The sequence below is a fragment of the Orycteropus afer genome, unplaced genomic scaffold (assembly GCF_000298275.1).
Source record: "Orycteropus afer afer isolate SDZICR_OR568_19922 unplaced genomic scaffold, OryAfe1.0 scaffold00084, whole genome shotgun sequence".
Lineage (NCBI taxonomy): Eukaryota > Metazoa > Chordata > Mammalia > Tubulidentata > Orycteropodidae > Orycteropus > Orycteropus afer.
In genome coordinates, this window is record NW_006921671.1 from 7629639 (window position 1) to 7640389 (window position 10751).

The following is a 10751-nucleotide window of genomic DNA, read 5'->3' on the forward strand; positions in this document are numbered from 1 at the left end:
AGGGACCATTCCCTGGAGAAGGATGTCATGCTTGGTAGGGTGGAGGGTCGACGAAAGAGGGGAAGGCCTTCAACGAGATGGATTGACATGGTGGCTGCTATGATGGGCTCAAGTATAGCAGGGATTGTGGGGCTGGCACGGGATCGGGCAGTGTTTCGTTCTGCTGTGCATGGGGTTGCTATGAGTCGGAAACGACTGGACGGCACTTAACAACAACAACGACAATAGAACCTTAGGCAATAAAGAAAAGTACAAAGGCCCTGAGACAGTTCTCTGCTAGACCATGTAAAGGACTGGAGTGCAGGAAGGGAGAAACAGGATGGTAGGAAATGAGGTCAGGTCGTACATCGTTTTGACCTTGACTTTTAGTCTAAATGTGTTGGAATGTCTTTGGAAGATTGAAAGCAGGGAGATCATATTATTGAGTTTACATGTAAAAGGATCACTGGCTGCAGTGGAAATTAGAGTGTATGGGACAAGACAAATTAGGAATTTGTTGCCGTAGCCTAAGACAGAGACTATGATGGATTTGGGCTAGGTGTTGGTGATGTACAATGTAGGTGATATAGGTGGTCAGATTCAGGATGTATTTTGAAAGTAGAATGTGCTAATGAATTGGATGTGAATATGAAAAAAAGAGAGGTTTTTGTTCAGAGAATCTGAATGAATAATTCTCTTTACTGAAATGGGTGACGCTGAGGACAGAGCAGGTTTCATGTGGATGACTGGAATCAAGAACATGTAAGTTTGAAGTGCCTGGAGGAAAACCAACAAAGAGACCACATGGACAGTTGACATATAAGTCTGGAAGTGACAGTGATGTCAAAGTGTAACCTATAAAATTGGGGCCATCACCATGGAGATATTATTTAAAAATTTGAGGCTGAATGAGATCTCCAAGGTAATGAGTATAGATAGGGAAGAACTCTGAGGACTGAGTCCTGGGCACCAATATCTAGAGGTCAAGAAGTGAGGGATTCAGTAAAGGAAGCTACTATCTAAAGAATACAGAAAAAAAGAAGGAAAGAAAAGTAAAACTATTATTGTAGAATTGATTCCGACTCATAGTGACCCTACAGAACAGAGTGGAACTGCCCCATAGGGTTTGCAAGGCTGTGGATCTTTACCGAAGCAGACTGTCACATCTTTCTCTCATGAAGCAGTTGGTAGGTACCAACCTCCAACCTTTCAGTTAGAAGCCCAGTACTTAACTACTGTGCCACCATAGCTCCTATCTAAGTGCTTCTTGCTGAAACCTATCTTTGTTGGGATGCAGTTCTCCAAGGGCCTCTCACATTTCTGCATATCTTGCAAGTAGTGCCACTGGCTGCTTTAGTTCCAGACTATCTTTTCAAGGATACTTGTTATGTAAACAACCTTTGAAGATAGAGATAGTGTTTGTCTTCAAGACACAGAGCAAATAAATTACAGCCTTGGAAGATAGAGATAGTGTCTCCCCCTAGAGCAAAGGGCAGTCAGTATGCTTACTGCAAAAAATAAAAAAAAAAAAAAAACACTGCCTCGAGTTGATTCCACTCATAGCGACCCCTCTTGGGTTTCCAAGGTGGTATCACCACAGAAGTAGATTGCCCAACCTTCCTTCTGAGGAGTGGCTGGTGGGTTTGAACTGCCAACCTTCTGCTTAGCAGTCAAATGCCTTAGGCACTATGCCACCAGAGCTCCTACTACCTACTATAAAAGATTCATATTCCCTAAGTTTGAGGTTCCTTTCCCGTATGTATCACCTCTCTCTATTTGTGTTACCCTGGAAGAACTGGCATGAGAAAGTGTTGATACTCTGGCTACTGTATTTCTGTGAGTTACAAAGTCTTTTGCCTCTGACCTAGGCATTTCATGAAGGAGCTCTGGTGACATAGTGCCTAAGGCATTTGACTGCTAATGAGAAGGTTGGTGGTTCAAACCCACCAGCCACTCTGCAGAAAGAAGACTGGGCAATCTATTTTCATAAAGATTTACCACCTTGGACCCCAACATTTTGTGTCTTATGTTAGCAACCATGAGTCTGTGGCCAGCTAACATTCTATAGAGTGGACATGCAATTTCACTTTAAGAAATAAGAAGCTCTTGCATACCGCAACATTACCTGAAGTGCCTTAGACTGACCTGTGCTGCCCTGAGCACTGGAGGTTTTCCCAGATCTCAAAGAATCTACCTTCCCACTGACCTCCCTGGCAGCCACAATCAGACACTTCGGATGGACCAGAGTCAGGGATGCCAGCACAACTATTGATCTTCCCATTCCCTAGAAACTTTTCTCAGAGGTTGTAGCTGCCATCAAAAATCAAATCTGTTTTCTCCTCTTCCCAGGAGGAATTAGACTATCTCTCCTGACCTGTCTTGCAGTAGAGAACACCAAAAGCTAGTTCTTGCCAGTGTAACATGAGCTGGAGAGGTGTGTGCCATTTCTAGATCATCCTCAAGCTTCTTAGTCAACAAGATGCAGACAACAATGTATTGTTGTTTTTGCTGTTGTTAGGTGCCATTGAGTCAGCCCCAACTAATAGCAACCCTCCAAACCAAACCAAACCCTGCGTGCAGCAGAACAAACCACTGCCCAGTCCTGTGCCATCCTCATAATTGTTGCTGTGCTGGAGTCCATTGTTGCAGCCACTGTGTCAGTCCATCTCGCTGAGGGTCTTCCCATTTTCCACTGATGCTCCACTTTACCCAGCATGATGTCTTTCTCCAGGACTGGTCCCTTCTAACAACATGACCAAAGTATGAGAGACGAAGTCTGGCCACTCTTGTTTCTAAAGAATATTCTCACCGTACCTCCTCCAAGACAGATATGTTTGTTCTTCTAGCAGTCCATAGTCTCTTCAATATTCTTCACCAACATCACAATTCAAAAGTATCAGTTCTTTGGCCCTGTGTTTATATTGAGTATCCAGTACTCTTTTATGTGTAGACTTCCATCTTAGTCCCTAAAATCATAATTGTACTTGCTTATTTACTCCCTCTTCCAAATTTCAGCCCTGTGATGTTCATTCTCTCCCACATCTCCAAGCCTTTACATGTGCCCTTTATGCTGCCTAGAGGTCTCTTCCATCATCTAATTCCTTTCACTTGGCTAACTCAACTCACCTTCTAAGTCCTAGCATAGACATTAGTGTCTTCAGAGATAGTGTTTTGATTTATCAAGGCTTCTATTCCTGTGGACTTTTCCCAGAGCAGTCCTTTTCATTCTGCCTTGTAATTGCTTAAATATGGACATATTTCTCCCACTAGCCTGTGAGTTCCTTTAAGGCATTCATTAATGTAACAAATATTTATTGAATGTTTACCATACATCAAGCAGGGAGTATGTCAGTTATCTTTATATTCTCAGTAACAAGCAATGCCTGGCACTCAATTAATATTTATTGAGAGTAGTCAGCTAATATGTATTGAGTAAATTAATGATTTTTATATGCTCCTTTTCTAGTATTTTACATGTTACAAAGCAGATACTCGATGAATGTTGAAAAAGATGAGTAAATGAATAAATGGTTTAGGAAGGGAATTATGTAATTAGGAGAGGGAAATTATACCCCTTGCTTGGGTTGTGATGAAAGCTGAGAAATACTTTAAAATGTAGGATAGCAAAAGGGTCAGAATTGAAGAGAAAATGCAGAGGTGAAGACAGCGACAAGGAAATATTCATCTGCTCTATTTTCATCTTGGCTATGAAACCAAACCCACTGCCATAGGGTTGATTCTGACCCATAGGACAGAGTAGAATTGCCCCACAGGGTTTCCAAGGCTGTCAATCTTTATGGAAGCAAACTGCTTCATCTTTCTCTTGCAGAGCATCTGGTGAGTTTGAACTGCTGAGCTTTCAGGTAGGAGGTGAATACTTTAACCACTGAACCACCAGACTTACCTTGGCTATAGACTTAGAGAAAAACATATTCTTGCTTCTTGAAGATGTAGTGCCTGCTACAGCCACTCACCCCTCTCCTGGAAAGTCCCCTGTCCAATCCCTATGTATAGAGGCAGTCCTAGGTGTTACTTAATCAGCCAATCCAGGAGCAGACCAGTGTCCCGTAAAATGTCCTGGAAGGAAAATTGTATCCCCTTAGCCAAGCCAACCACATTAATTACTTGTTTCTGTATATCTGGAATTTGAACTGGGAAATACTGACTAAAAATCAGGGATACAGTAATGGGAGCTGAAGCTGGAAGGATGTACACAGAGAGGGCATCAGATTGGCTCAGAAGTGAGTCATTGTTATGAGGAATCAGCAGCTATCAGGAGACAGACACTAAAGGCAGAGGAAAGTTATATGGAGTATAGGATGAGGTAGCAAGTTGAGAGTATCAATTGTAAAAGCAGTAGAGAAGTGTTTCCGAGCCCCAAGAGTTGAAGAACACTAGATTCCAATCCACAAACTCACTGTGTTGTGGGAAAGGAACCTGGCCCAGGCTGAGCTCTATCATGGAACCCAAATGTCTCTCCAGGCCAGACCTCCCTGAGATCAGGCTCTTCCTGGCTTTCCCCAGGATGCTGTCCTCCTTTAGAACAATGTGCATTCATACCTCAAATGCCCTTTACTTGTAAGGGGCTGAGGACATCTCAATATTCCTTAAAATCAAAAGGTCCTAAATCATACCATCTCCATTTCCACACAGGTTTGTTGGCGCTGTAGAGTAGAATCCAACTATTCCACTTGCTCAGAACCCCAGACCAGGACCTATGACTACCCCATGGAGTAGTCATGAACAGCCAGGGGGAATAGATAAAAACACCACAGAGCACAGAGAAGAATCACCTTTTGCACTCTGCTCTCCAACTGAGACTCCAACTGAGTTTTCACTTCTGAGATTTAGAAATGGGCTCCTTTCAGCCATGTCCCAACTTTAGGAACCCATGTGAACCCATCTAACTCATTGCATTTAGCTTGGGTCTCTCCCTGGACCCAGCCACTCAACCCATCAAAAATAACAGTTTAGAATCCAGCTGGGCCATCCCTGGAACAATTCAGAATGCTTCTGGGAGAGTAAACACTGGGAAAACCTGGCAAGAGCCAACATAAATTCCAGGGATCTTAGCAATGACTGTTAGCTCTCAGGAAGGCTTTATGGTGGTACCTGCTTTATTTTAAGTAGCAGCTGACTAGTCTTCTCCTTCCAGTTGTCTTATTGTGAAGCACTACTTACCGTAGCTAAAAGAAGATTGCTTAAATCGATGCTTTTTTCTTGGGACTGCCTCAGATATAATTTTGTGTGTGATGTTACACAAGGTGTTGTATGCAGAATTCTATGGCTGCCTTGTGATGTGTGTCACGTGGGAAACAAGGCATCTGAAGGATGTACCATTTTTTCACATATCAAGAGCTTCCAAAAAATTCCATTAAAGAAGAATGTGCAACAATTTCTTGTCACCCTAGTGCATGACACCCACAATGTGCTAAGTGCTAGTGAAATTTTTTTGTGTTCTCGGCCTTACATTCTTCTGGTGTTTATTTTTTAAATCCTTCATGATGCGCACGATAAGGGGAAGTAGGAGTACTGGGAAGAGTCTGCATTTGGGTTGCAGAAAACCTAGTTTCAATTCCAGCCCTGCCAGATCTTACTGTATATCCTTAAGAATATCATTTATCTCTCAGAACTTTAATTTCCCAGCTATGAGATAGTGATACAATCCACCTTTCAGGATTATGGTGAATGCTTAATTATACCATTATGGGAAAATACAGATTGTGTGGGGCTGGAAGATTATACGATCTTTAGGGAGGAGGGGTAGAGTGTCCTAGTTAAGAAAAGGAATGGAAAATGAAAATGAAAGTGAATATTAATTTAAATTAAGAAAAAAAAATGACAACAAATTACCAAAGACTTTGGAGATTCTATTTTGTTTCTTATTGACATCTCCTTAGGCAATTTACTAGAAATGCTTCCTGATTTTACTCTGGCTTCCCATCCCTGCCCAGAACCACCTTTAGCTCCCAGTCACTGCCAGCACTACTTTGCGTAGCAGCTTATACAAAGAATTGGGCTGAAGCTTCATCAGTGTCATCATAGGCCTTCCTCTGATTTCACACAGGATTTATGTTTATTGTGCTTCGCTTTTTTGGAGCTCTTATCATATGCTAGGCACTCAAACATTTTTTTCAGTATTGCTGTATTTTCTTCTCACAATATCTCTATGAATTAGGTACTATTTTAATCTCCACTTATGATGAGGAAACTGAGGCTTAGAGATGCTAAATTACTTGCCCAAGATCATACTGCTGCTCAGGAAGCAGAGGCCTGGGAGACAGGCTACAACTCAGAAATCATTGTGTTCAGAGTTCAAAATCACTGTGCAAACAGACTTCTGGTAAATAAAAGATGTCCATAAACTTATGCATGAATGAATCATGGAGATGTCATCAGGAAATGGAATTCTATAAGGAACTTTTTAAATAGTTTTCTCTCTGTATTTATGCCTAGTTCTGGCTCTAACTCTGCACCTAGCAGGCTTCTTTATTGTTTTGTTGTTTATAGCGTAGATAACTCACCATCAAACATGAGACTCAAGTGTGACCTTGAACCTTAACAGTCATTTTTGATTCGTTCCCTGACTTAAGCCCAGTACAAACCACTTAAAAACAAAATGAAATAAAATGTGTTGTCCTTGGCTTCAGGAGAAACTGAAACCACGGGACAGGAGCCAGGCCTGCCATTTGGTCAGGGAGGGGGCAGTCATGGGCATTTCCTGTGGCTGGGAGATGACTCAGGATTAGTTCAGGTGCTGAGTCAATAGCCACCCCCACCCTGCCCCTGCCTCCCACTTTGGAACTCAGTAAGACCTTGGTCTCACTACCAGTTAAATGAAGCTGATTCTCACATGGCAAGTCTGTTGCAAATTTTGTGTGACCTGCTTGAGAAGTCCCCTCACCTCGGGTTTTGGAAATTATTTTTAATTCTAAAAATACTGGACTCCTTCTTTTAGTATATGGAATAAATGCAAAGGCAAAATTTTCTAGAAAATAGCAGTGAAGATGAGTTTTTATAACACTCTGACTTATCCTAAGAACTGGACTCTGTCTTCATGTCCCTATTTTTCTATCTATGAAGCAGTAGCAAGAAGTCCATGTGAGCAAACCAAAAAACTGATTTCAACAGATTCACTCAATAACAGGCTGCAATATGGCTAGGCTTCCTTTTCCTTTTTAAAAGATAAGTGAAGATATCTAACCAGGAGTTGGCATTATTTTTGTTTAAAGCAAATATTTTGTCTGATGAGCACCATCCTCTTTCTTCTGGGCTGCAATGAACAGTGGCATTACTAGTAAAGATGAACTTGATTCATTCACTCATTTATTCTCCCACTATGTGCCAGACACTGTCTTGGGAATGCACTGTTGATTGCCACTGACAAAGTCCCTGACTCAGAGTTTACATTCTAGTGGGAGAGACAGACAATAAGGCACAAGCAAATAAAGATGTCAGGCGGTGATTAATGTTAAGAAAAATGAAAGACTGTAAGAGGTCAGAGAGTGGCTATAGTGGAGTGGTCAGGGATAAGGTATCATTTAGGTAGAACTCCAGGGAATTGGGGGAGAGAGTCATGTGTCCATCTGAGGGAAGAGCAGTCCAGCCCCGTAATAGCAAGTACAAGACCCCAGGGTATAAGTGTTTGAAGAAGAGCAGGGTGGCTTATGTGGCTGGGGTAGAGCGAATGGATGAGTGTGAAGAGGTGGTTGGAGCCCAAGTCAGAGAGACAAGGAGACTATGAAGCTGTTCATAAGGACTTGTGGCCAATAGTAAGGACTTTGCATTTATATTCTGAGTAAGATGGGAAGCTTTTATAGGGTTTTGAGTGGACTTGATGTATGTAAGTTTTGAAAGGATCACTCTGAGCAGATAGAAGTGGCAAGGATGGAAGCAGGGAGACCTATTAGGGACTTTATCAGTAGTTGAAGTAAGAGATGCTGATGGCTTGCACTAGAGTGGAAGCAATGGAGGTAGTGAGAAGGAGTTGGATTCTGAATAAACTGCTAAGATAGTCAGAATTTACAGATGGATGGCTTGTAGGGAATGAAAAAAAAAAAAAATCAAGATTGTCTCCAAGTATAATAATGTTGTTGTTGTTGTTACGTGCCATCGAGCCGTACCCAATAGGGTCATAGCGACCCCTCCTTGGGTTTCTGAGGCAGTATCACTACGGAAGTAGATTGCCCCATCTTCCTTCCGAGGAGTGGCTGGTGGGTTTGAATCACCAGCCTTCTGGTTAGCAGTCAAGTGCCTTAGGCACTATGCTACCAGAGCTCCTAAAACATGTTAGTAAATTAAAAAGAAAAAAAGACATACACAGTATCTGCACATTATAAAAGTCATAGTGAGCTATATCCAGTCTAATGACCTATGGAGTTGTAACTGTGCAAAAGGCATTCTTTAAGAAAACAGAAAAGCTCAGAACTGTGTAAGTTCAAATATAATCCTTGGCTATAGGCACATAGACAATGTCACTGTAGATCTTTTACTTAAAAGGTCTACAGTGAGATTGTCTACGTGCCTATGTTAACATTTCTTCAATACAGTGAAAGCCTGATTAGCTGGCAGCTTATGTTTTGGAATTCCCCATGACATGACATTTAGAGATGTGAAAGAAAAAAAGAAACCTGGAAAATTCTCATGGCCTTACAGTCCTACCAGCTGCAGTGGTGGAATACTGGGGTCAGTTTCAGGAGCAAAAGAATCTCTACTAACAAGTTTCTTAAAACATGTTCCTCATTGGACCACTGTAAAAAATAAAATAATAATAATAATAATAAAGGCAGGTAAGATGGGCATATTATATTGAAAAAAAAGAAAAGAAAAAAATCTTTGCAAAGTGCAAGGACTTCAGATTCCTTCAAGACGCAATTTATGCAATTGGAACAGCAGGAGAAGTTGTTATTCTTTAAAAATCTTGGAGAAACGGTGGCCAAGGATTATATTTGAGGAGTATCCTTGAGAAGGTCCCTGGAAGATTTATTATTTTAACTGCCATTTTATGTACTTTCCTGATTATTGCTGATCCTCATTCACTGATTCTCATCAGCAAGTTTACACAAAAGCAAATAGAGAAAAGAATTGAGTGTGATGCAAACACCTTAATGGTTAAAAATGGGTAAACAAATCACAATTCACAAGGTGCTCAAAAATGCCCATTACCTGGTACTGTCTCAAGAATTGAAAGAGGAGAAAAAAGAGTCTTTTAAAGAAAATTTACTTGGCACCAATAAAAGATGGTAGGTTAGAGTTTTACAGAACAACAGAAGTAATTAATCTATATATTGTTTGGCATAATTACTTTCAGACAAAAAGTGGATCCAATGAGCGGTGAGACGTAAGAGACTTGTTTGAGGGAGTATAAAAACCCTCTGCCATTCTGTGTCTCCTTTGTCTCATGTTACTGTAAGTGAAGCTGTGGTTGCAGACAATCCTAATGTCCCTTTTCCCCATGCTAAGTAGCTGATGAGATTGTAACTGGTTATTCCACTGATGCATGTCATCGTTGTTGTTGTTAGATGCCATTGAGTGGGCTCTGACTCATAGTGACACTATGTACAACAGAACGAAACACTGTCTGGTCCTGTGCCAGCCTCACAATCCTTGCTATACCTGACTGATACATAGTGAAAGAAAAGGCTCAACAGTGGTTTCTGCATTTATTAAAGTAAGAAGTGGATTATATCAGGGAGTTCAATGTTCCAAGCAAAAAACTTACAATGAAGTTTTTTGAAAGAAGGAAAATTGCTGTTAGCTGTAAACATTTTGGAAGATTATTTTGGACAAAGATTCCTTACATATTGATGAAATTAAGATATCTTGCATATTAAAAGAATATTGCCAATGGCACAGAAAATACATTTGGCATATCTATTCCCAGTCCAGGCCTTGGTGGATTATTGGACATTTGTTGCATGGTCTAAATTACTCTTATAATGGTTTATGACCTAAACTTTCAGCAGTCAAGGATTAGAAAGAAGATATAAATGTTAATGCAACCAACCCCTCCTCCCACCAAAAAAAAAAAAAAAAAAAATCCACCATGGAGTCAGTGGAGTCAGTTCAAATTCATAGTGATCCTCACTGGGTTTCCAAGGCTGTAAATCTTTACAAAAGATTGCCTCATCTTCCTCCCGTGGAGCAGTTGATGTGTTTGATTAGCAGTCAGATGCCTTATTGTTGTTGTTGTTGTTGTTGTGTGCTGTCAAGTCAGACCTGACTCATAGCTACCCCTCCTTGGGTTTCCGAGGCAGTATCGCTACAGAAGTAGATTGCCCAACCTTCCTTCCGAGGAGTGGCTGGTGGGTTTGAACCGCCAGCCTTCTGGTTAGCAGTCAAGAGCCTTTAGGCACTATGCTACCAGAGCTCCCCACAGTACCACAACCAAAAGAATGATTCATTTTTACATATTTCTCTGGAGTACAGCACTGTTTCCCAAACTGTGTTCTGAAAACAGCTGTTAGTAATCCTTCCTCTGATAATGAAATGTTCCTGTAGTTTATAGAAGCTCTGGTGGCCTCATGCCTAAGGCATTAGACTGCTAACCAGAAGGCTGGCGGTTCAAACCCACCAGCCGCTCCTGGGAAGGAAGGTTGGGCAATCTACTTCCTTAATGATACCACCACGGAAACCCAAGGAGGGGCTGCAATGAGTCAGATTCCATGGCAGTGTATAGGGAGCTCTGGTGGCATAGTGGATAAGGCATTTGGCTGCTAACCAGATGGTCAGCACTTTAAATCTATTAGCCACTCCATGGAAGGAAGAAGGAA